Here is a 20384-nt window from a genome sequence, read left to right on the forward strand (position 1 = left end):
GTACACTAACGTTACTGCATGATTGTAGCAGGATTACTAACACATTATTCCATTAGCTATGTTGACTATGACGTTACTTTAGCTAATAGGGTGACAACGATGTCGGCCGTGTAGCGGTTATGATACACTGTATGGTTTAGCTTGGAAAGTTTTTTTTGCCTGGTCAAATACAGCTGATGTGTTGTGCATTGAAGTCCACAAGCGAGGGAAAAGTTGAGAGGAGAGCGCATAGATGCGAGAAGGAATACAACGTGGCTGCTATAAAAGTGAACTGTGTTTCATTCCGACGATTCTGTTGAAAACGTTTCTTAAACGGAACAAAACAGGGATAAACATACCTGAATTTGTCCAATAGAAACTCTCGTTTGCAACGGTTGGACTAATGATTACACACTATGTCAGCTAGATGCAGGCAGGAGATGCCCACCAATGCTTTCACCATCCAGGTAATTAAACCCCCTAGAGTCTATTGATACACCAGAGCATCAATCTCAGTAACATATTAAAAAATCCCGATCAAAATCTGTCAGTTTAAGCTGGAGATATGTTTTCTTGTCTGCCACATATGGTTGAAGTCGGAAGTTAACATACACTTAGGTTGGAGTCATTAAAACTCGTTTTTCAACCACTCCACAAATTTCTTGTTAACAAACTATAGTTTTGGCAAGTCGGTTAACACATATACTTTGTGCATGACACAAGTAATTTTTCCAACAATTGTTTAAAGACAGATTATTTCACTTTTAATTCACTGTATCACAATGATGTATCCCATTCCAGTGGGTCAGAAGTTTACATACACTAAGTTGACTGTACCTTTAACTTCTTATGGCTGTAGGGGCAGTATTGAGTAGCTTGGATAAAAGGTGCCCAGAGGTGCCCATAGTAAACTGCCTGCTCCTCAGTCCCAGTTGCTATATATGCATATTATTATTAGTATTGGATAGAAAACACTCTGAAGTTTCTAAAACTGTTTGAATGATGTCTGTGAGTATAACAGAACTCATATTGCAGGCAAAAACCTGAGAAGAAATCCAAACAGGAAGTAGGAAATCTGAGGTTGGTCGATATTCAACCCAGCCCCTATTGAATACGCAGTGGGATATGGATCAGTTTGCACTTCCTACGGCTTCCACTAGATGTCAACAGTCTGTAGAACCTTGTCTGATGCCTCTACTGTGAAGTGGGGCCGAAGGAGACAGGAATGAGTCAGGTCTACCATGACCTGACCATGCTCTGACCATGCGCGTTCACATGAGAGGGAGCTCTGTTCCATCGCACATCTGAAGTCAATGGAATTCTCCGGTTGGAACGTTATTGAAGATTTATGTTAAAAACATTCTAAAGATTGATTCAATACATCGTTTGACATGTTTCTACTGACTGTTACGGAACTTTTTGACATTTCGTCTGCTTTTAGTGAACGCGCTTCCTGACTTTGGATTTGTTTACCAAACACGCTAACAAAAATAGCTATTTGGACATAAATGATGGACATTACCGAACAGAACGAACATTTCTTGTAGAAGTGGGAGTCCTGGGAGTGCATTCCGACGAAGATCAGCAAAGGTAAGGGAAGATTTATAATACTATTTATGAGTTTTGTTGACTGCACAATTTGGCGGGTAACTGTATGGCTTCCTTTTGTGGCTGAACGCTGTTCTCAGATGATTGAATATTGTGCTTTTGCCATAAAGCTTTTTGAAATCTGACACAGCGGTTGCATTAAGAACAAGTGTATCTTAAATTCTATGTAAAACATGTATCTTTCATCAAAGTTTATGATGAGTATTTATGTTATTTGACGTGGCTCTCTGCAATTTCTCCAAATATTTTGGAGGCTTTTCTGAACATGACGCCAATGTAAACTGAGGTTTTGGATATAAATATGAACTTTATCGAACAAAACATATATGTATTGCGTAACATGAAGTCCTATGAGTGTCATCTGATGAAGATCATCAAAGGTTAGTGTTTAATTTTATCTCTATTTCTGTTTTTTGTGACTCCTGTCTTTGGCTGGAAAAATGGCTGTGTTTTTCTGGGATTTTGCGGTGACCTAACATAATCGTTTGTGGTGCTTTCGCTGTAAAGCCTATTTGAAATCGGACACTTTGGTGGGATTAACAACAAGATTACATTTAAAATGGTAATAAGGATACATGTATGTTGAGGAATTTTAATTATGAGATTTCTGTTGTTTGAATTTGGCGCCCTGCACTTTCACTGGCTGTTGTCATATCGGTCCCGTTAACGGGATTGCAGCCATAAGAAGTTTTAAACAGCTTGGAAAATTCTAGAAAATGATGTCATGGCTTTGGAAGCTTCTGATAGGCTAATTGACATCATTTGAGTCAATGGAGGTGTACCTGTGGATGTATTTCAAGGCCTCACTTCAAACTCAGTGCCTCTTTGCTTGACATCATGGAAAATCTAAAGAAATCAGCCAAGACCTCAGGAAAAACATTTGTAGACATCCACAAGTCTGGTTCATCCTTGAGAGCAATTTCCAAACGCCTGAAGGTACCACGTTCATCTGTACAAACAATAGTACGCTAGTATAAACACCATGGGAACACGCAGCCGTCATACGCTCAGGAAGGAGACGCGTTCTGTCTCCTAGAGATGAACGTACTTTGGTGCGAAAAGTACAAATCAAATCCCAGAACAACAGCAAAGGACCTTGTGAAGATGCTGGAGAAAACAGGTACAAAGTATCTAATATAGAGTAAAACAAGTCCTATATCGACATACCCTGAAAGGCTGCTCACAAGGAAGAAGCCACTGCTCCAAAACTACCATAAAAAAGCCAGACTATGGTTTGCAATGCACATGGGGACAAAGATCATACTTTTTGGAGAAATGTCCTCTGGTCTGTTGAAACAAAAATAGAACTGTTTGCCGTAATGACCATCGTTACGTTTTGAGGAAAAAGGGGAGGCTTGCAAGCCGAAGAAACACCTTCCCAACTGTGAAGCACGGGGGTGGCAGCATCATGTTGTGGGGGTGCTTTGCTGCAGGAGGACTGGTGCACGTTCACAAAATAGATGGCATCACGAGGCAGGAAAATGATATGGAATTATTGAAGCAACATCTCAAGACATCAGTCAGGAAGTTCAAGCTTCGTCGCACAATGGGTCTTCCAAAATAGGACAATGACCCCCAAGCATACTTCGAAAGTTATAGAAAAATGGCTTATGGACAACAAAGTCAAGGTATTGGAGTTGCCATCACATAGCCCTGACCTCAATCCTATAGAACATTTGTGGGCAGAACTGAAAAAGTGTGTGCGAGAAGGAGGGCCTACAAACCTGACTCAGTTACACCAGCCTCTGTCAGGAGGAATGGGCCAAAACTGGCTGCACCAAAACTTAATTGTGGGAAGCTTGTGGAAGGCTACCCGAAACGTTTGACCCAAGTTAAACAATTTAAAGGCAATGCTACCAAATACTAATTGAGTGTATGTAAACTTCTGACCCTCTGGGAATGTGATGAAAGAAATACAAGCTGAAATAAATCATTCTCTACTAATATTCTGACATTTCACATTCTTAAAATAAAGTGGTGATCCTAACTGACCTAAGACAGGGGATTTTTACTAGGATTAAATGTCAGAAATTGTGAAAAACTGACTTTAAATGTATTTGGCTAAGGTTTATGTAAACGTCCGACTTCAACTGTATAAATAGATACAATAAATGAAATGGCAGAGCTAGGGGTATATTCGAGGGGAGGTTTGGGAAACATTGATCTATCAAACCTCACCACACCATTCACTCACACACCGTTCACACTGTTGCCGAACCATCTATCATTTACCATCATTGACACCATCATTGATACCATCATTGACACCATCAATGACACAACAGGTATCCCCTGGGTGGGAAATGTCAAACACCGCTAAAAGTCAATGAAGATGAACCCACAATCTGAACGGACCGACAAATATCTTCTTTCTATTTGGGTCACACTGACTCAAAATGACCATGGCAAGGAGAGACCATTGTGAACCTTGACTAATAAACCATAATATAATTATACACTCACCGGACCGTTTATTAGGTACACCACCCAATTCATGAAAATTGATTGCTCCTACAGACAGTGAGTTACGTGGCTTGCTATGTAAAGCAGGCAGACAGGCATTGAGGCATTCAGTTACTGTTCGATTGAACGCTAGAATGGGAAAAAACGTGTTACCTAAGCCAGTGGTTCTCAAAACTTGATAATTAGTTGACAAGTTGAAGAAGGTGTGCTAGCTCTGGAATAAATCAAATACACGGAACGACTGGAGGTCCCCGAGGACAGGCTTGATAACCACTGACCTAAGCGACTTTGAGCATGGTATGATCGTCGGTGCCAGGCACGCCGGATTTAGTATCTGAATGTCCACGATCCTGGGCTTTTCACGCACGACAGTGCGGGTTACCCGAGAATGGTGCGACAAACAAAAAAAATCCAGTCAGTGGCAGTCCTGAATGTACCTGTCACGACTTCCGCCGAAGTCGGTCCCTCTCCTTGTTCGGGCGGCGTTCGGCGGTCGACGTCACCGGCCTTCTAGCCATCGCCGATCCACTTTTCATTTTCCATTTGTTTTGTCCTTGTCTTACACACCTGGTTTCAATCCCCCAATTACTTGTTCATTATTTAACCCTCTTTTCCCCCTCAGTTGTTTGTAATACGGTCCGTTATCGTGGGCTCGAATTTATTGTGTTTGTATTTGTGAATATTTGAGTAAATTACGTTTATTACTCATATCTGCTGTCCTGCGCCTGACTCCTCTACACCAGCTACACACAGGCACTATTACAGAATCACTCACCCGCCGAATGGAGTCAGCAGGAGCAGACGCCCTCCCTGTGGTGATAGAGGAGCGCGTCCAGCAGCACGCGACCATGTTGCAACGTCTGGGCACCGCCATGGATTGCGTGCTGCAGACGATGGATCGTTGGGAGAGAGGAGGAGGTCTTCCAGCGCCTCCACCAGCCCCACTACAGCAGGCCCCACTGTCCACCCCTCCTTCACCCGGTCCCAGCGGGATTCGGCTCATTTTCGACCACCCGTCTGAGGGTCGAGCGGTGGGTGAATGTCTGTTCCACCTGAGGCAGGGGAGGAGGAGCGCGCAGGATTTCGCTTTGGACTTCTGGACCCTGGCCGCCAGCGCGGGATGGAACGATAGGGCCCTGATCGATCACTACCGGTGCAATCTGCGCGAGGACATCCGTCGGGAGTTGGCCTGCCGAGACACCACCCTCACATTGGACCAGCTGGTGGACCAGTCCATCCGGCTGGACAACCTGCTGGCTACCCACGAACGTCCGGATTGGGGCCTGTAAGTTCCATCCCCCAGCACCTCCGCTCCGAAGCCCATGGAGCTGGGAGGTGCTGCGCTTAGGGCGACCGGAGGAGGGGCCAATCCCTGCACCATCTGTGGCCGCAGAGGGCACACTTCTGGTCGGTGCTGGGGGGGTTCCACCGTGAGTCGAGGCAGCAGGCAGGGCACTATCGTGTCACCCCAGTTGAGTCGGCACCAGGCTCACCCAGAGCCCCCTGTTGCTCACATGTATGTGTTTATTAAATTTCCTGAGTTTTCCCCGCATTCCCAGCATAAGGCGCTCGTAGATTCAGGCGCAGCTGGGACATTTTATTGACCGTTCATTTGCCCATAGTTTAGGGATCCCCCTTGTGCCTGTGGATATGCCCTTCCCTGTGCACGCCCTAGATAGTCGACCATTAGGGTCAGGGGTGATTAGGGAGGCCACCGCTCCACTAGGCATGGTTACGCAGGAGGAAAGTGCTCAGGGAGGTGTGTAGGGGTTTCCATCGGTGCGACTATGGTGGAAAGTCCAGACCAGGTCTCCACCGTGCGCATCCCCTCAGAATATGCCGATTTGGCTCTCGCCTTCTGTAAGAAGAGGGCGACTCAATTACCACCCCATCGACGGGGGGCTTGTGCGATAAATCTCCTGGTAGACGCAGCACTTCCCAGGAGTCACGTGTATCCTCTGTCACAGGAGGAGACGGCGGCTATGGAAACATATGTCTCCGAATCCCTGGGGCAGGGATACATTCGGCCCTCCACTTCACCTGCCTCCTCGAGTTTCTTTTTTGTGAAGAAGAAGGATGGAGGTCTGCGCCCGTGTATTGACTATCGGGGTATCAATCAGATCACTGTGAGGTACAGCTAGCCGCTGCCTCTCATCGCCAGTGCGATCGAGTCAATGCACGGGGCGTGCTTCTCCACAAAATTGGATCTCAGGAGTGCTTACAACCTGGTGCGTATCCGGGAGGGGGGCGAGTGGAAGACGGAATTTAGTACCACCTTAGGGCACTATGAGTACCTCGTCATGCCGTACGGGTTGATGAATGCTCCATCAGTCTTCCAGGCCTTTGTTGACGAAATTTTCCGGGACCTGCACGGGCAGGGTGTAGTGGTGAATATCGACGTAATTCTGATATAATCCGCTACACGCGCCGAGCATGTGTCCCTGGTGCGCAGGGTGCTTGCTCGACTGTTGGATCATGACCTGTACGTCAAGGCTGAGAAATGTCTGTTCTTCCAATAGTCCGTCTCCTTCCTAGGGTACCGCATTTCCACGTCAGGGGTGGAGATGGAGAGTGACCGCATTTCAGCCGTGCGTAATTGGCCGACTCCCACCACGGTAAAGGAAGTGCAGCGGTTTCTAGGGTTTTCCAACTACTACCGGAGGTTTATCCGGGGCTTTGGTCAGGTAGCGGCTCCCATTACCTCACTGCTGAAGGGGGGACCGGTGCGACTGCAGTGGTCGGCTGAGGCGGACAGGGCTATTGGTCACCTGAGAGCTCTGTTTACCTCGGCTCCCGTGCTGGCTCATCCGGATCCCTCTTTGGCGTTCATAGTGGAGGTGGACGCGTCCGAGGCTGGGATAGGAGCCGTTGTCTCTCAGCGCTCGGGTACGCCACCGAAGCTCCGCCTCTGTGCCTTCTTTTCGAAGAAGCTCAGCCCGGCGGAGCGAAACTATGATGTGGGGGTCTGGGAGCTGTTGGCTGTCGTCAAGGCTCTGAAGGCGTGGAGACATTGGCTTGAGGGGGCGAGACACCCTTTTCTCATCTGGACTGACCACCGCAATCTGGAGTACATCCGTGCGGCAAGGAGACTAAACCCTCGCTAGGCAAGGTGGGCCATGTTTTTGACCAGTTTTGTGTTCACCATGTCCTACCGACCAGGTTCCCAGAACACTAAGGCAGACGCACTGTCCCAGATGTATGACACAGAGGAGCGGTCCATGGATCACACTCCCATACTCCCGGCCTCTTGCCTGGTGGCACCGGTGGTGTGGGAGCTGGACGCGGACATCGAGCGGGCGTTACGTACAGAGCCCACTCCTCTCCAGTGTCCAGCTGGGCGCCTGTACGTTCCGTCTGCTGTCCGTGACCGGTTGATCTATTGGGCCCACACGTCACCCTCCTCTGGTCATCCTGGCATCGGTCGGACGGTGCGCTGTCTTAGTGGGAAGTACTGGTGGTCCACCTTGGCCAAGGACGTGAGGGTTTATGTTTCCTCCTGCTCGGTGTGCGCCCAGTGCAAGGCTCCCAGGCACCTGCCCAGAGGGAAGTTACAACCCCTACCCGTTCCACAACGGCAGTGGTCGCACCTGTCGGTGGACTTTGTGACGGATCTTCCTCCCACGATCCTGGTCGTTGTGGATCGGTTGTCTAAGTCCTGCCGTCTCCTCCCTTTGCCCGGTCTCCCTACGGCCCTACAGATTGTGGAGGCCCTGTTCACTCACGTCTTCCGGCACTACGGGGTGCCTGAGGACATAGTCTCTGATCGGGGTCCCCAGTTCACGTCCAGGGTCTGGAGGGTGTTCATGGAACATCTTGGGGTCTCGGTCAGCCTCACCTGAGGTTTTCACCCCGAGAGTAACGGGCAGGTGGAGAGAGTAAACCAGGATGTGGGTAGGTTTCTGCGGTCATATTGCCAGGACAGGCCGGGGGAGTGGGCGGCGTTCATCCCCTGGGCAGAGATGGCCCAAAACTCACTCCGCCACTCTTCCACTAACCTCTCTCCTTTCCAGTGCGTACTGGAGTATCAGCCGGTTCTGGCACCTTGGCATCAGAGCCAGATCGAGGCTCCTGCGGTGGACGAATGGTTTAAGCGCTCGGTGGAAACCTGGGACGCCGCCCATGTGCACCTGCAATGAGCCGTGAGGCGGCAGAAGGCGAGCGCCGACCGCCACTGCAGTGAAGCCCCGGTGTTCGCACCGAGGGACCGGGTCTGGCTCTCGACCCGAAACCTGCCCCTCCGCCTGCCCTGCAGTTTGTGGGGCCATTCAAAGTCCTGAGGAGACTGAACGAGGTATGCTACAGGTTACAGTTTCCCCCAGATTACCGTATATATCCCTCGTTCCATGTGTCTCTCCTCAGGCCGGTGGTGGCTGGTCCACTCCAGGAGTCTGAGGTGCGGGAGGTTCCTCCGCCCCCTCTGGACATCGAGGGGGCCCCGGCGTATGCTGTTCCAGCCATCCTGGACTCGAGGTGTCGGGCGAGGGGCCTCCCGCACCTCAGACTCCTGGAGTGGACCAGCCACCACCGGCCTGAGGGGCCTCGGGCGAGGGGCCTCCCACTCCCGTGGAGTGGGAGGGGTACGGTCCGGAGGAGAGATGCCGGGTGCCGGTGGAGAACGTCTTGGACCCTTCGTTGCTGCGGGAGTTCCACCGTCTCCATCCGGATCGCCCTGCGCCTTGTCCTCCGGGTCGTCCCCGAGGTCAGTGTCGGCGCGCTGCTGGAGCCTCTACACCAGCTACACAATCTGCAGCAACTGCGTGATGCCATTGCATTAGTATGGACCAACAGCCTTGTGGAGCGTTTCTGACACCTTGTAGAAATGCCCAGAAGAATGTCAGGCTGTTCTGGAGGCAATGGTACTAGACCCGGTGCTAGATGGGTGTACCTAATAAACTGGCCGATGAGTGTATATATCAATAATAGCATGACACACTTCAGACCTATGATGCAGTGAGAGGCAGCAGCAGAGTTGATTTGCCGTGACAACCATGACGTGGCAGAGGCTGATCTAATGGAGAAGGCATTAAGAGATACACATGGACCTAAATCAATCTCTCTCTTTATTGAGATTAATTCACTTCACTGGAGGTTAGGAGTAGAGGTGAGGCAGTTCAGAGGTGTGTTACACACATGCGCACATATACGCAAACACATGCACACAAATGTGTATATGCATGTCCACACCTACGCACGCACACAGCCACACACAAGCACACATATTTGCAAACACCTCGTCCCTGACTGTAGAAAGGGATAATAAACGGGACAGAGAGATCTCATAAGATCCTGGAATCACACAAAGAGAGAGAGGAGCCCAACTGAGTTGTGGCATTATGATTGGATTAACACACTCTAATCCTGTGAGTTTAGACCAGTCCTCGCCAGGTGTTCACCACCACACACACGACCTCCGACCCTTTATCAAAGAACACCCCATGAGCTGTCAATAATGAGGAGAATGGAGAGATACAGACCTCTAATTCTTCCTCCAAACACATGTCATTGCGTGTCATTCTGTTCAGCTCCCAATTTATCCAACAAGGATGAGCCACTTCGAAAGAAGAGGAACAATACTTTTTTAAATCCATTTTTGAAGGGAGATTTAGGACAATGTTCCATAGGGCACAACGTAACGAAGCATTTGCAATTGAAAAGTAATATTAGAAAAACAGTCAACTCATTTCTTATTTCTCCCTCAATTGATCAGACATGTAAAACGTGTCTAGTACGGTATCCAGTGGTGTAGGTGAGGGTCAAAACATGTAAACACCGTTTACACACCTTTGTAATTTTGCGTGAGCTTTTTACACACCTTTTGTGAAAAAAATTATTGAAAGTTTTGAAGCCACAAATGGAATACCATATTATCTAAAATACTGTATATTCACGACTTCGGGTCCAAGGCATTGAAGAAAAAATACAATCCAAATGATTCTCAATTCCATTTGTATTTCGGAAAATGTACACAAATTCATGAGGTGGAAAGAACCAATATCACCAGGCACCCCTATTTGGAAAAACCCCACCTTACCTCTAGAGTTGAATGACTACACCTTTAAGTCCTGCTTCCAAAGTGGTATCATTCATTTTTTACATGTGTACTATGATGGATCTCTATTATCATTCAATCAATTACAAGAAAGATTTGGATAATCCAAGGTCAATTTCATTAAGTTCTTACAACTCAGAATTCTTATTCAATCACTTCAACAGAATCTGGATGGACGTAATGGATCCAACATAGAACAAAATACTGAAAGAAGCTGCTACACCAAAGATGTTGATTGCCACGTTATATCAAGTGTTGATTGAAACTCTACCTGGAAAAAGGAAAAACTTGGAAATAGATCTTGAGTGGAAAAACCATTGGTCATATACAGTTGAAGTCGGAAGTTTACATACACCTTAGCCAAATACATTTAAACTCAGTTTTTCATAATTCCTGACATTTAATCCTAGTAGAAATCCCCTGTCTTAGGTCAGATAGGATCACCACTTTATTTTAAGAATGTGAAATGTCAGAATAATAGTAGAGAGAATGATTTACTTCAGCTTTTATTTCTTTCAACGCATTCCTAGTGGGTCAGAAGTTTACATACACTCAATTAGTATTTGGTAGCATTGCCTTTAAATTGTTTAACGTGGGTCAAACATTTCGGGTAGCCTTCCTCAAGCTTCCCACAATAAGTTGGGTGAATTTTGGCCCATTCCTCCTGACAGAGCTGGTGTAACTGAGTCAGGTTTGTAGGCCTCCTGGTTCGCACACGCTTTTTCAGTTCTGCCCACACATTTTCTATAGGATTGAGGTCAGGACTTTGTGATGGCCACTCCAATAACTTGACTTTGTTGTCCTAAAGACATTTTGCCACATCTTTGAAAGTATGCTTGGGGTCATTGTCCATTTGAAAGACCTATTTGCGACCAAGCTTGAACTTCCTGACTGATGTCTTGAGAGGTTGCTTCTATATATCCACATAATTTTCCGTCCTCATGACGCCATCTATTTTGTGAAGTGCACCAGTCCCTCCTGCAGCAAAGCACCCCCACAACATGATGCTGCCACCCCCGTGCTTCACGGTTGGAATGGTGTTCTTCGGCATGCAAGCCTCCCCCTTTTTCCTCCAAACATAACAATGGTCATTATGGCCAAACAGTTCCATTTTTGTTTCATCAGACCAGAGGACATTTCTCTAAAAAGTATGATCTTTGTCCCCATGTGTAGTTGCAAACCGTAGTCTGGCTTTTTTATGGCGGTTTTGGAGCAGTGGCTTCTTCCTTGCTGAGCGGCCTTTCAGGTTATGTTGATATAGGATTCGTTTTACTGTGGATATAGATACTTTTGTACCTGTTTCCTTCAGCATCTTCACAAGGCCCTTTGCTGTTGTTCTGGGATTGATTTGCACTTTTCTCACCGAAGTACGTTCATCTCTAGGAGACAGAACGCGTCTCCTTCCAGAGCGGAATGACGGCTGCGTGGTCCCATGGTGTTAATATTTGCGTACTATTGTTTGTACAGATGAACGTGGTACCTTCAGGCGTTTGGAAATTGGTCCCAAGGATGAACCAGACTTGTGGAGGTTAACAATGTCTTGATTTCTTTTGACTTTCCCATGATGTCAAGCAAAGAGGCACAGAGTTTGAAAATAGGCCTTGAAATACATCCAAAGGTACACCTCCAATTGACTCAAATGATGTCAATTAGCCTATCAGAAGCTTCTAAAGCCATGGCATAATTTTCTGGAATTTTCCAAGCTGTTTAAAGGCCCAGTCAACTTAGTGTATGTAAACATCTGACCTAAAGGAATTGTGATACAGTGAATTAAAAGTGAAATAATCTGTCTGTAAACAATTGTTGGAAAAATTACTTGTGTCATGCCCAAACTATATGTCCTAACTGACTTGCCAAAACTATAGTTTGTTAACAAGAAATTTGTGGAGTGGTTGAAAAACAAGTTTTAATGACTCCAACCTAAGTGTATGTAAACTTCCGACTTCAACTGTATATGTGAAAGTGTTCATACCTGCTCCTACAACGTAAGACATAAACTACCTCAATTTAAGATAATTCATACGACTTACTACACTACTGTCAAAATGAATGTAATGCACCCAGAAATGTCACATGTCTGTTGGAGATGCAAAAAGCACAAACACATGCTGTGGTCCTGTGACAACTGACACCATTTTGGAATAATGTATGTGCTATCATTTCATTGTGTCTAGGAATTTATATCCATCCATCTTCACGATTATGTTTGTTGGATATGTAAATACTGGTGATCAATATCAGAGAAAGTTGTGTAATGTAAGTCTAATTGAATTTTTTTTCAATTATTGACAAGAATTGGAACGCCTCATATCCACCCTCAATAACAAACTGGAGGACTGAACTATCTACCGTACCTACAGTACCAGTCAAAAGTTTGGACACTTATTCAAGGGTTTTCTTTATTTTTACTATTTTCTACATTTTAGAATAATAGTGAAAAGATATTAAAAAAATATGAGTTAACACAAATGGAATCATGTAAACTCAGTAAAAAAAAGAACCATCCTCTCACTGTCAACTGCGTTTATTTTCAGCAAACTTAACATGTGTAAATATTTGTATGAACATAACAAGATTCAACAACTGAGAAATAAACAAGTTCCACGGAAATGTGACTAACAGAAATGGAATAATGTGTCCCTGAACAAAGGGGGGGCCAAAATCAAAATTCACAGTCAGTATCTGGTGTGGCCACCAGCTGCATTAAGTACTGCAGTGCATCTCCTTTTCATGGACTGCACCAGATTTACCAGTTCTTGCTGTGAGATGTTACCCCACTCTTACACCAAGGCACCTGCAAGTTCACGGACATTTCTGGGGGGAATGGTCCTAGCTCTCACCCTCCYATCCAACAGGTCCCAGACGTGCTCAATGGGATTGAGATCCGGGCTCTTCGCTGGCCATGGCAGAACACTGACATTCCTGTCTTGGCAGGAAATCACGCACAAGACGAGCAGTATGGCTGGTGGCATTGTCATGCTGGAGGGTCATGTCAGAATGAGCCTGCAGGAAGGGTACCACATGAGGGAGGAGTGTCTTCCCTGTAACGCACAGCATTGAGATTGCCTGCAATGACAACAAGCTCAGTCCGATGAGGCTGTGACACACCGCCCCAGACCATGACGGACCCTCCACCTCCAAATCGATCCCGCTCCAGAGTTCAGGCCTCGGTGTAATGCTCATTCCTTCGACGATAAACGCGAATCCGACCATCACCCCTGGTGAGACAAAACCGCGACTCGTCAGTGAAGAACACTTTTTGCCAGTCCTGTCCGGTCCAGCGATGGTGGCTTTGTGCCCATAGGCGACGTTGTTGACGGTGATGTCTGGTGAGGACCTGCCTTACAACAGGCCTACAAGCCCTCAGTCCAGCCTCTTCTCAGCCTATTGCGGACAGTCTGAGCACTGATGGAGGGATTGTGCATTCCTGGTGTAACTCGGGCAGTTGTTGTTGCCATCCTGTACCTGTCCCACAGGTGTGATGTTCGGATGTACCGATCCTGTGCAGGTGTTGTTACACGTGGTCTGCCACTGCGAGAACGATCAGCTGTCCGTCTTGTCTCCCTGTAGCACTGTCTTAGGCGTCTAACAGTACGGACATTGCAATTTATTGCCCTGGTCACGATCGTGCAGTCCTCATGTCTCCTTGCAGCATGCCTAAGGCACGTTCACGCAGATGAGCAGGGACCCTGGGCATCTTTCTTTTGGTGTTTTTCAGAGTCAGTAGAAATGCTTCTTTAGTGTCCTAAGTTTTCTTAACTGAAACTTAATTGCCTACTGTCTGTAAGCTGTTAGTGTCTTAACGACCGTTCCACAGGTGCATGTTCATTAATTGTTTATGGTTCATTGAACAAACATGGGAAACAGTTTTTAAACCCTTTACAATGAAGATCTGTGAAGTTATTTGGATTTTTACGAATTATCTTTGAAAGACAGGGTCCTGAAAAAGGGACGTTTATTATTTTGCTGAGCTATGTAACCAAAAAAGTTTGAAACAAATCAAAATATATTTTATATTTGAGATTCTTCAAAGTAGACACCCTTTGCCTTGATGACAACTTTGCACACTCTTGGCATTCTCTGAACCAGCTTCATGAGGTAGTCACCTGGAATGCATTTCAATTAACAGGTGTACCTTGTTAAAACTTTATTTGTGAAATTTCATTCCTTCTTAATGTGTTTGAGCCAATCAGTTGTGTTGTGGCAAGGTAGGGATGGTATACAGAAGATAGCCCTATTTGGTAAAAGACCAAGTCCATATTATGGCAAGAACAGCTCAAATAAGCAGAGAAACGACAGTCCATCATTACTTTAAGACATGAATGTCATTCAGTCCGTAAAATGTCAAGAAATTTGAATGTTTCTTCAAGTGCAGTCGCAAAAACCATCTAGCGCTTTGATGAAACTGTCTCTCATGAGGACCGCCACAGGAAAGGAAGACCCAGAGTTACCGCTACTGTAGAGGATAAGTTAGAGTTAACTGTATTCTGTATTTCAGACATTTCTGCCCAAATAAATGCTTCACAGAGTTCAAGTAACAGACACTTCTCAACATCAACTGTTCAGAGGAGACTGTGTGAAACCGACCTTCATGGTCGAATTGCTGCAAAGAAACCACTACTAAAGTACACCAATAATAAGAACAGACTTGCTTGGGCCAAGAAACACAATCAATGGACATTAGACCGTGGAAATCTGTACTTTGGTCTGATGAGTCCAAATTTGAGATTTTTGGTTGCAACCGCCGTGTCTTTGTGAGACGCAGAGTAGGTGAACGGATGATCTCTGCATGTGTGGTTCCCACTGTGAAGCATGGAGGAGGAGGTGTGATGGTATGGGGGTGCTTTACTGGTGACAATGTAGGTGATTTATTTAAAATTCAAGGCACACTTAACAAGCATGGCTACCACAGCATTTTGCAGCGATACTCCATCCCATCTGGTTTGCGCTTAGTGGGACTATCATTTGTTTTTCAACAGGACAATGACCCAACACACCTCCAGGCTGTGTAAGGGCTATTTGACCAAGAAGGAGTGTGATGGAGTGCTGCATCAGATGACCTGGCCTCCACAATCACCCGACCTCAACCCAATTGAGATGGTTTTGGGATGAGTTGGACCGCAGAGTGAAGGAAAAGCAGCCGACAAGTGCTCAGCATATGTGGGAACTCCTTCAAGACTGTTGGAAAAGCTTTCCAGGTGAAGCTGGTTGAGAGAAGGCCAAAAGTGTGCAAAGCTGTCATCAAGGCAAAGGGTGGCTACTTAGAAGAATCTAAAATATATTTTGATTTGTTTAACACTTTTTTGGTTACTACATGAATCCATGCATTATTTCATAATTTTGATGTTTTCACTATTATTCTACATTGTAGAAAATAGTAAAAATAAAGAAAAACCGTTGAATGAGTATGTGTGTCCAAATTTTCGACTGGTACTGTACATCCCATTAGACTATATATATATTACAAAATCAAACAAAAACCAGACACATTTGACAGAATTTGAAAATCTTTGAGAATGTTTTTTATAATGGCCGTTTTGTTTTTGTGTTGTATGTGTTGTATATAAAAAATAAAAATCACACCAAAAAAATTAAGTATAGAGAGTGTTACTTTTTTCACATAACCAACCATCTTCTTTACCACTACATCACTGATGGCGTCCATATTAGGAATGCAGTTTGACAACTTCCTGATATGGATGCCGTTAGTCTTCACTCTCTTTTCTCTTCAGACTGAGTGGCTGCCTAGTACTGCCGGTAGTACTACACAACTGATCCACAACTATATTTGAGGGTTTCCAACAACTTTTCAACTATTACAACATAACATAAACCGTGTCATTAACATGACTCAAGAGTAGAAGGTATTTTGTGTCTCTATCTGATGCTGAGGCCCATTCAAACAGCTGCACAGAAGAACAACAAGAGAGCTAATCAAGGGCTAATTTCACAGTTTCCGCAAATCTGTGTCGTGCCGGATGGGGAAAGCTTAGAATTATTCTGCCCCCAGGTCTGAGGAGACAGCGTTTAATTGTCTTGGAATCCCTTTAAAATAACATTTATACACTCCTCTCGCTCTCTCTTACACACACACGCAGACAAGCAAATATGAATGCAGTCATGCAGACACGCAGACACACGGGCGGGTGCAAGCAAGCAAGTACGCAGATGCACGCATACACACACAAGCACACACACACACACACACACACACAACACACACACACACACACACACACACACACACACACACACACACACACACACACACACACACACACACACACACACACACCACACACACACACACACACACACACACACACACACACACACACACACACACACACACACACACACACACAAACAAAACAAACACCAACACTACAACACACACACCAACACACACACACACACACACACACATTCTGAGTCTAATCGGTGTAGTGAAGACGTAGGGTAACGGCAGAAAAACCTGGTCCCTGAGACGATAATATTGGTCACGGAGCTCATATGTGACCGACTGGATTTTTAACCAGGGTTGTAAGCATATGCTTGGGGAGCTAACGCAAGTCTTCAGGAATATGCTAAAAGGAAATAACACATCATTCCATTCATTTGAGGAATTACAAATGAAAAGATGTCATCCTAAAAAAAGCCTATTTGGATTATGTTCAAATTCTATTTGAAACACAGCGTTTATACAGAGTATATTTTCAGAAAAAGATAAAGGTAATTTGCTTAAGTAGAGTCCCGCTGTGCTCTCAAATATCAGCCTATAATGAAATTTGACCGATAGCAGCTCTGGTCGATGTACAGCTTTAAATCTGACCTCCTGGGTCCCTCTGTGCCTTCACCACTGGAAACACCAGTATTAGCCCACCAACTAGCCTTTATCACCCAAGAGGCTGCTAGTCATGTACAGCTTAAGCCAATAATCAGTTAAAAGCTAGTCAAGAGCCGGGAATCCTGATTGACTCCTTTAAATAAACCCAAATTGATATTGACTGATATTCAAAGGAAAACCCCTACATCAAACAAACCACTGTTAAACCAGGTTTGGAATGAACCTTTAAAATAGTCAAGTTTAATCAAAGCCAATTAAAAGGCAGGAATTCATTAATTGTAGAATAGCCACTCATTTAAGTGGTGGTGGTGTTCCATTGACAGAACACACAAACTGAGTCCTGGAAAGCAACAGAAACTGCCCCCGAGCTTTCGCAGGCATTATAGGCAGCTATGTGGTTCATTCTCTACCGTCATTAGATCATCAACAGTAAATGTATTTGCAGCTAGTATTTTGCACCTAAGCGTAGAGATTGAACATTTAATCTTCTCCCTCGGGTATTAACTGTGTAAAATAATAGTCTTGCATCGTCTCTGTGGAGATGCATTGATTTGAGGACGAGGGGATCAATAGGATAATAATGAGAGTAATGGGAAAAATATGCTCCTGTCATGGGTCAGGACTTTAACTGTGCCACAAGCACCGGGAAGAGCGAGAAAGAGCACCGACAGAAAAACAGCACAGAAAGATATTGAAGAAAGAAAGCACGGAAAGAGAAAAAGAGTGCACCCAAAGAGGAGAGCACGGAAAGAGAAAGAGCGCAGTAAAAGGGAATAAAAGAGAGAGTGCTTGATACACATCGCAAAACTCCCCGAGGTATATACCGTACAACCCAATTAAATCGCTAAGGAGATAACACCAACGAGTTACTGTAATATATTGCCATGTTACTTCACATTCTCAGTGAAAGAAATTGCAGTATGAGCAATGCTATTTTCTGCTTTTCTCCTTATGTGTTTGTGTCACATCAGATACATTTATCAGACGAATTCAACCAACTTATTGTTGTGGTTTTTCCAGTTCCCTCTTTTCAGTTCTTCTCATTTGTTTCAGGTGCAGTGTACATGCCTCGCATTTCAATGACAGTGTGGAAAAGTCCACCCAACTTCAACGAAAACCCAGAGAGAAATGATACGCTGCTCAAAGCTAACGAACCCTAATAACCCAATTCCCAACACATGCCAAACTATAAATAAACTAGCCACCATAAGATATGCCAAACTATAAATAAACTAGCCACCATAAGATATGCCAAACTGCACTAAGCCGTTGGCAACTTCTCGGCTTTAAAGCTGAACCCAAACTCCTTCAGTGGCAGTCAGGGAAGGGTCCCATCTCAAACCAAGCCAGGTGAGTTCTCCTCCACCCCCACACCTTAAGCCAAAGCCCGAAGGTCTAAGGTCAGACTTACCTGTGTATGAGGCGTTTGGGCGTAGGTCTTTTGGGTGATTTAGGTCTACAGTACAGTAGTTCTAGTAAGTGTCCTGTCTTCTATCTCAGTGTATTTCATCTATACATACAGGCTGTTGCTCAGACCTCTTATAGAGGGGCACACCCCTCCCTTTGGTGCTGCCCCCTGCATCCCCTTTTCACTTTCATCACAGAGAGGAGGGGGGCTGGAGAGAGGGGGAGAGGGTGGAAAGAGAGAGTGGGGAAGGGTTGGAGAGTTAGAGAGAGAGGGAGGGAAGGGTTGGAGACATGGAGAGAGGGAGAGGGTGGATGAGGAAAGAGAGGGGGCAATTGAAAGCGGGTGAAAGATACAGAGGGAAAGAGAAGAGAGGGGGCTTATTATTTATGATGGACAGACGCATCAGTGTATCAATGCGGCTATCTAACCTGCGGTCTCCTACGTCATCTGACCAACACACTTCCTGGGAACAAACTGTGATGGGCTAAAAATACAGACAAACTATGTACCAATATCACCCCAAGACCATCTCTTCCTCCATCTCTCTCTCTCTCTCTGCATCTCGCTCTCTCTCTCTGCATCTTGCTCTCTCTCTCTCTTTCTGCATCTCTCTCTCTCATCACCATCCCTCTCTCGCCGTTATTCAGGCCTCCTAAAAGATACCCACAAGATAAGGAACACAGGTCTAGATCTACTGTAATTTCACTGTCTTAGTACAGCATAAAAACATCATAAGATAGATTTTTTTAAAGTGTATTCATTGAGTCGTTTCCAGATGATAAAGTCATAATCATTTTAATGTGACGCGCCCAAAATGTAAACTGTTTACAGTTTTATGTTAATTTGATGTGTGTTTTAGATTTTTAAGAAATTGTTTTATTATTTCTGAGCCATAACACGCATTACTTTTATTTAATTATTGCAGTCCTCCCTCCAGGTTTAGCATTAATATTCACTGAAATGTATTGGTACCACTAGGTGGAGCCAGCAGATCTGTTGGTTGGTGGCCTTTACACTGGTGATTGTGATCTTACTTCCTCATTCTATTGAGAAAACTTGTTGTCTCATAATTTCTCCTGTTTTACAGGTTTGTAATATATAACTATACAAAATATACTTCGAAATAGTAAGATAACATGTTTTGCTATCTATTTAAAATCACATTTTATTGGTCACATACACACATTTAGCAGATGTTATGGCGAAATTCTTGTGCTTACGAGCTAGAAGCAGAGCTGCCATGTCTGTCGGCGCCATCTTGCCAGCATGGGTTGTGTGATGTTTAAGGTACATTTTGGAGTAGTTTTTGTTGAAGCTATAAAATGCTAAGTCTCCCCATTGTAAGTAATAAGTCACGCTAGGTGGAAATGATTTAACATAGAGGTTAACCCTTTTTAAGTTGTAAAAGTACATTTTTAAGCTCCGGTTGACTTTATTTTATTAAATGAAGACTCAGGAAACATATCATCTGGGACCTGTAACAGATTTTTGGGGGCTCGTCCGGGATCGGCGACACCTGCTGGTTGGGACCTGATCCAGTGATCTATGACATCTGGCACCAAGCAGAAGCTGAGGCTGTGTTCCAGAACATCAGAGTGAGAGTTGAGGCTGTAAATCAGACATCTGGGACTGTGTGAGGGATAAAAGAAGAGGTTGCCATGTCAGACAACAGGAGGAAGAGCCCTAGTGTGGGACATCAGGAAGTGCCTGCACGTTCTGTCGGGCTAAGGAACTCTTTAAGGTCGCCAACACCGTGGGTCAGATACCAGACAAAGATCCATCAGAGCTTGAAGTGGGTAATGAGGAGTGTTTTGATTTTGTCAATACTTTTATGTGTAGTAAGCCTTTGCTTGAGTCTGAGGATATGGGGATGGTTGAAATGTTCGTTTTGAAAGATTCCATTTAAGCTCTTATCTAGGCCCGTAGTGTAACTGTTACACCACCTGCGAGCACAGAGGTTAATGTCGAGTCACACAACACACTCTCTCTATCCACTGATGCAGCTAATGTAACCACAGCTAATGTAGCCC

At 45.1% G+C, this 20384-nt stretch overlaps 1 protein-coding gene across 1 annotated transcript in view; it reads right to left on the minus strand.

Annotated features, from left to right (window-relative positions):
- The window catches only part of LOC111963108 (prepronociceptin), a 30766-nt gene extending 12303 nt beyond the window's left edge, over positions 1–18463 (minus strand). Inside the window, exon 1 of the mRNA XM_023986334.2 lies at positions 18358–18463. The gene's annotated coding sequence lies outside the window, so the exon portion shown is untranslated. The remainder of the gene's footprint in view (positions 1–18357) is intronic.
- Between the last annotated feature and the right edge of the window lie 1921 nt (positions 18464–20384).

This window comes from Salvelinus sp. IW2-2015, linkage group LG4q.2, assembly GCF_002910315.2.
Source record: "Salvelinus sp. IW2-2015 linkage group LG4q.2, ASM291031v2, whole genome shotgun sequence".
NCBI classification, from domain to species: Eukaryota; Metazoa; Chordata; class Actinopteri; order Salmoniformes; family Salmonidae; genus Salvelinus; species Salvelinus sp. IW2-2015.